A 6000-nucleotide genomic window follows, 5' to 3' on the forward strand; every position below is an offset into this window, starting at 1 on the left:
ATCATGCTAGCATGTTGGGAAGGAGGCTAAATAACCATTTAAAAAGGGATCCATTGACCTCTGACCTCAAGTAAATGGGCTCTATGGGAACCAACCAGTAGCAGCAATTTGTTGTATAAATGTGTTATTTTAGTGTATTTGAATATTTCTGCATGCTGGGATCCATAAACTGTGTTAGAGTTAAATAAACCGGACAGCTGAGACACAAACTTTATGCCCCCCAGGTCAAAATAAGTCTATTCTTCTTCTCTATTGTGATTTGAATTCCTTTAAGAACGGAAACATTGATGTTAACAATGAAGGAGATTAAATTACAGAACACAAACACACTGATGATGACGAAAAAACACTGGTGATCAATGACAAGTTCTGTCCCTGACTTTTATTGTGGAAGGTTGATTTTCAAACTAAAACATCTGTTTGTCGGAGCAGAAACGATCGAACACATAAAACAATGCTGAGAGGAATCACACACACACACACACACACACACACACACACACACACACACACACAGTGGCAGGCTGCAGCAGGTTTAAAGGTCACCAGGCTCTGTTGCCATGGTATCGACCTTGGACCAGGCCGGATCAGCTGACACCGGGCGGTGAGGTCACTGTGTGTTCAGTGGGAATCAAACCTGCGACTCGTTCTGTTCAACAGGAACTCAACTCAAAACACGACGATTCAACATCTTCCAGCTCTCAGTATTATTATTATTATTATCTATAATCTATAATCTATAATCTTATATTTCTTTACTTATGTTAAGTGCTGACGGAGGAAATGTCACCTCGTTGTACCGCTGTGATCCAGTTTCACCCAAATCACTGATTGTGTCTGTAATCAGTGAGCTAGCTAACTGATGAATCTTCACTCTGCGTCACTAAAAGCTGAAGATTGATTGTGGATGTCCCGATATTGTCGGTTGAAATCAGCCTGTGCTCACATACACACTAAATGATTAGATTTAGATATAAAAACACAAAGAAATCGAGTTTTTGTGAACGTCTTTGGGATAAATAGTTAACTATGGGAAGAGTATAACTGAGGATGTGATCCTAAAGGGTTAAAATGACTTTCTTTACTTCCACTAAACTCATTCATAGCTTTGAAACCTTTGGACAAAGAGGCTAAAAGCAGAAGGAATGTAAAGCTTTTCTTCATGAAGTAAGTCCGAGCTCACGTGCAGTCGCAGTCACATGTCGCGAAACCAGCTGACGGCGTTTCTGACTAAATGTGAAGAGACAGTTTGACAACAGTGGAAATACAGAAAGACGGAGAGAACAGAAGGTCGAGAGGTCAAAGGACAACGAGAAGGCAGCGACACTCACACAGAGCTGCTCGTTTTCTGCTCATTGTTGGACTGAAATATCTGTCGACGGGTCCTCCGTCCTCGCCACGGACAGCGAGGAGGGAAAACCCCCGAGAGCAGCACACAGCAGGACTCACACTGCCTGTTAATCCCCGTCCTGACACAGCACACGGCCGTCAGTCAGACCACACGCTCATCAATAGGGACCCATCAATAACGCCAACATCAGTGAGCGCCGTTAATTACAGTCCCTCAGCGGCAGAGCGCTGGACGCCGCGGCCAGAGAATACTTAAAACATATTCATTTAGATTTAATGCTCAAGTGTTTAAATGGTGTCAACGTAATATTTCAACTAAAACTGGTAGAATATTCTGTCTTGTTGTTTGTTAATTAACTGTTGATGTTACAGGTAATGTTAGCATGCTGGAGCAGCTAAGCTAAGCCTAATGTTTGTTGTAGAAACTAACAAACTAACAAAATAAAAGCTCATCTTTAATCAGCTGACTAACTCCTTTTTTCACACCTTGCTAATGTTAAAATGCTAACGCTAACAAACGTCTTTAAGATAAAGTTATATTTTCTTTGTATATTTGAATATTGTAACTTTTTTGGGTTATATTTCACTTTTATTTTAATTTTTTACACATAAGATTCTGTTAGCGTCTCAATCTCTTCCCATTGGCTCGTAATGTTACATACATGTTAGTTAATTGTAGTTTCATTTTAATGGCGACTACAACTTTTAATAATTTATTATATGAAATTTAACATTTTGCCACCAACAGCTTGTGTGTGTGTGTGTGTGTGTGTGTGTGTGTGTGTGTGTGTGTGTGTGTGTGTGTTAATATTTGAGAGTCAGGGTCAGTGAATGTTTACATTCCAGCGGTTGCAAAGTAGCCATCAGCCTTATTTACCCTCCTGTGTGTGTCTGTGTGTGTGTGTGTGTGTGTGTGTGTGTCTGTGTGTGCGTGTGTGTGTGTGTGTGTGTGTGTGTGTGCGTGTGTGTGTGTGTTGGTGGGAACCCAGTGACCAAATCATAACAGTTCCCGCCAACCGCCGACCACCGCAGTATTCCTGATGCTGGAGTCACTCTGTCAGACGTCTGCAGGTGAGTTCAGGCGGCTTTTTATCAGAAATATTCAAACAGGAGAAAAAGGCCACAAATTAAAATAAACTGTCTGAAAATAGTGAAAAACAGTTGAGAAGCTGGAACTGTTTGTGTGTTTGATTGCTAACAATGTATTTAATACTGAGAACCAATCTGTCCCCAGTATACGGCACAAAGTATGTAACATGTGCTTTATTTCATATTAATGTTCAATTGATATCTGTTTGTTAAAGACTGTCAGTTTAGTAGCACTCAGACAAATACTTCTGTAGTTTCTATGTTTAATTCTTAAATCCACGATTCAGTGTAAATGCAGACTTTTATTTTGAAAGAAATCAACAAAATATGTATATGTATAAACTTACATCTTTTTTTTATTTAAGGATAATCTGTTCTTTTGTTAAAGTTCAGCATTAGTTGTCAATCTAATCACATTATTATTTATTTGGTATGAAGTTTTTCCCCATTGGACGCTAACCTGTTGGAATTGTGGGAAATTCATAAAAATGATTTTGGTTCGGTTCAACACACTTTTAAAAATAAACATGAACCACGGAACATTTTATTTCTACACCTCTTGGTGGGGAATATATTGAGTCCTCATACAGATTATTGACTCACACCTGATGCTGTTTTCTCTTCTTCCCTCTTCCATTAAAACTTGAAATGAAAACTAGAATTAGGAGCTTTACGTGGCTTTAAAGATGGCGACTGGCAGCCATGTTCCCCAGACGAACAGCCGCTGACGGTATCGGTATTGACGCCTCAGCTGACGGTCATGCTGTGAAACCTCCTTTTTTTTTTAAATGATCAGAATTTTTGGAATAAAATGTAATTTGTGATTAGATTTGTTTTGTTTGTCCCATCTGCTAACATGGAGGCTGTATTTGCTGTCCTGCGGTCAGCCACCAGGGGGCGACAGAGAGGGTCTGGATTCACTCTTTATGTGGACGATAACGCGTTCTCGCTCATACAAACATGATTATTTCCAGGATATTTGGTGATTTTAACAAACTTCCAGGTGTTTCCAAACTGCTCTTTCCAGGACTTATAGGAACCCTGAACGTCCATCGTGCTGAACTCGGGAACTGGAACTTTTGTTGAATTTGGTTGAATTCAGGCTGAAGATCACAAACTTTTCTTACATTTTGGTTTCTTTACAGCCTCACTGTTTGTTTTTACGTCTGTTTTACTGGCTGCTCTGTAGGTTTATATTCCCTGTGAAGCTCTTTGTTACTTAGTTCGGAAAAATGGAGCATAAAAAATATGATTATAATAAAAACAGAGCTGGGTGGAACAGCTTTCCTCCCTTCCTTCCTTCCTTCATTCATCCTCCCTTCTTTCTTTCTCCCTCTCCTCCCTCCCTCCCTCTCCTCACTGACCTCAGTGTTGCGCAGCTAAAACACACTCCCACGTGTCCTGCAAGCAGGAAGCAATAAACACACACACACACACACACACACACACACACACACACACACACACAGACAGTTACTCCTGCAAACAAGTGTGACAAGTGTAAGTACAACATGGCCTCAAAACTACGGCGAGGAGCAAAGTGGAGCACAGTACCGAAGCCGCTCCGACCGCAGACACAGTGAAGTAGAGCAGAACTGAGGATCTCACACACACACACACACACACACACACACACACACACACACTCTCACTATCAGAGCAGCGTTAGCACAGACGCTCCTGCAGGAAAATGATGAAGAATAAACACTCCTGTACCTCCTGCTGCTGCTGCTGCTGCTGCTGCTGCGTCTCCTCCTTCAGGAGCTCCTCGCTGTCAGCAGGTGTTCTCCTCTCTGACCCCCGGAGCAAGAGGAGGAAGAGGAGGAGGAGGAAGAGGAGGATGAAGGATCACACAGTCCTCTCCTCCATAAAACTGCTGCTACAAAACTCACACTGACATGTCTTCCTGGCTGTCCGGAGAGGAAGAGTTTGTGGATGAAGAGGGAGGAAGAACTGTGTGACTTTCTGCCACCCCCCCCCCTTTTTTTCTCCACCTTCCGTCTTCAACGGCGTCCCAGAGTTCCTCCTCGGTGCAGCCGCCGCCGAGCCGCCGCTGGTAAAGCCATCTGTTGCAACAAGTCTGCCTGCCTGCCTCTCCACTTTCACTCTCCCTCCCTCCCTTTCTCTCCCTCCCTCTCTCTCTCTCTCTCTCTCTCGCTCAGGCAGAGGTAGAGAGAGAGAGACAGGGAGGGAGAGGGGAGCAGGGAGGGGCTTTGTCCTCACTGTGAACCAATGGGGAGGCTCAGAAATCCCTCTCTACCCTCACTGGAAAGGGGGAGGAACCAGCAGCAGAGAGGACAAAATGAAATAAATACAGGAGGCAAATGAGCACACACACACACACACACACACACACACACACACACACACACACACACAGGGAGAGAGAGAGAGAGAAAGGGAGAGAGAGGGAGAGGGGAGGAGGCCTGGGGAGGAAAAAGAGACACTCACTATGTGGCCAAAAGTATGTGGACAGATACTTTAGTGTCCTCTTTGTTTCGGTGAAGGGAAACTTGCTGCAGCACTCTGAGATAATGTCGACAGGGAGGTTGAGGAGGAGGCAAAAACTAAAGTCTGGGGTTGTTAAAGAGGCATAAAAGAAGTTGTTTAATGTCTCTGGTGGAGCTTTTTCAAGTCTGAGAGAATAACTAATCTCCAATAATTAACCCTAACAAGTAGTTTTTGTGGTTAAACTTAACAAACTGCAAATGTTTCTCAATGTTAACCTTCAGGAAAGCTTTATTTTGAAAGTATAAGGTGAAGGAGCCAGAGGTTACACACATTCCCTATTAAGTAGCTACTTATTAGCTCTTTATAAAGCACTAATTAATGGCTTATTCTGCATTATTACACTCAACTACTACATGAAGAGTTTTCCCTAAACGGCCTCCTAATTACTAATTATTGATATTAATTGAGGACGTTGTTGTACTACTAATTATGATCTTAATGTTCTTTGCTCAGTATATAAAGCGGTAGTATATTCTCTCTTAATAACACTTCAACGCACAATCTGTAATTGTTGGAAACATTTGGAATAATGTTAATACACAAGTTAACTACATATAGAACATAACTCTGGAGTTTATACACTGTTTAATGTGGGAATGTTACATCTTTAATAAATGAGGTCTATTCTTGTTAATGTCAAATAACTCTAAATTAAGTCATAATTCAGAGGGAATTTATAATGATTAATAATGAGCCAATATGCTGATAATATGTTTGCAAATAAGCAAGTTAATGGTGAAAATGCACCTTAATTTAAAGTCTTACTGGACATTTTATTTGTTTTTCTGTTTCTTTTGACACTATTCTATCTTGGTTAAGATTTCCTTAACTTTCTTTCCTGTATTACACAGAAATATTATATATAAATAGTATATTTTATACTTTAAAAGAGATAAATAGTCAAGCAAGCATAATAAAAATTTCCTGCACCACTTGCAGGGCTGCATATTTAAAACCGATAGTGCTTATGGACAGCTATTGACTGTCAGCACCAGATGATGAAGATAAAGTACAGCGCAGCCACTTTAATAATTAGTTTCTGCAGCGAGC

The 6000-nt window shown here is 41.2% G+C and overlaps 1 protein-coding gene across 8 annotated transcripts in view; it reads right to left on the reverse strand.

Annotated features, from left to right (window-relative positions):
* Positions 1-4543, reverse strand: part of LOC127378060 (extracellular sulfatase Sulf-2) — a 67002-nt gene extending 62459 nt beyond the window's left edge. For 6 of the 8 annotated variants that reach the window (XM_051426588.1, XM_051426590.1, XM_051426589.1 and 3 more), the window contains exon 1: positions 4156-4543. The gene's annotated coding sequence lies outside the window, so the exon portion shown is untranslated. The remainder of the gene's footprint in view (positions 1-4155) is intronic. The other 2 variants (XM_051426593.1, XM_051426592.1) reach the window with 1 other exon arrangement.
* Between the last annotated feature and the right edge of the window lie 1457 nt (positions 4544-6000).

This window comes from Dicentrarchus labrax, unplaced genomic scaffold, assembly GCF_905237075.1.
Source record: "Dicentrarchus labrax unplaced genomic scaffold, dlabrax2021, whole genome shotgun sequence".
NCBI classification, from domain to species: domain Eukaryota; kingdom Metazoa; phylum Chordata; class Actinopteri; family Moronidae; genus Dicentrarchus; species Dicentrarchus labrax.